This window comes from Amia ocellicauda, unplaced genomic scaffold (assembly GCF_036373705.1).
Source record: "Amia ocellicauda isolate fAmiCal2 unplaced genomic scaffold, fAmiCal2.hap1 HAP1_SCAFFOLD_75, whole genome shotgun sequence".
Lineage (NCBI taxonomy): Eukaryota > Metazoa > Chordata > Actinopteri > Amiiformes > Amiidae > Amia > Amia ocellicauda.
Genome location: NW_027103002.1, coordinates 319,848 through 320,505, shown reverse-complemented (window position 1 = coordinate 320,505; position 658 = coordinate 319,848).

Below are 658 nucleotides of genomic sequence, written 5' to 3'. Positions count from 1 at the left end.
GCTTTAGAGACAGTTCAGAGGAGAGCAACCAGACTTATTCCAGGTCTGAAGGGAAAGTCCTACTCGGAGAGACTGAGGGAACTGAACCTTTTCACCCTGGAACAGAGGAGATTACGTGGGGACTTGATCCAAGTCTTCAAAATCATGAAAGGTTCCTCAAACCAGAGGAGCTTTTCCAGATCAGCAGGGACACACGCACCAGAGGACAACAAATGGAAATTGGGCTTCAAGGCATTCAAGATGGAAAGTGGTAGAAGCTGAAAGTTTGGGAACATTTAAAAATAGACTGGATAGGATCCATGGATCACTTAGATATTAATGGACACCAAACGAGCATGATGGGTCGAATGGCCTCCTCTCGTTTGTAAACTTTCTTATGTTCTTATGTTCTTATGAATGTTCCCTAAGCATGTTTCAAATGTTCCCTAATTTATGTTACAAATGTGCCTTAGCACCTCTCTCTCTCTCTCTCTCTCTCTCTCTCTCTGTCTCAATTCAGTGCATTTGTATTGTCAAAGCAATTGGACATGCATACATACATACATACATACATATATATGGAAAATAAACAATATGTGTACATCTCTGCATTAATGGTGCCCTAACAGATGTGCAAGTTACATGACAGACAGACAGACAGACACTCACACACACTTTC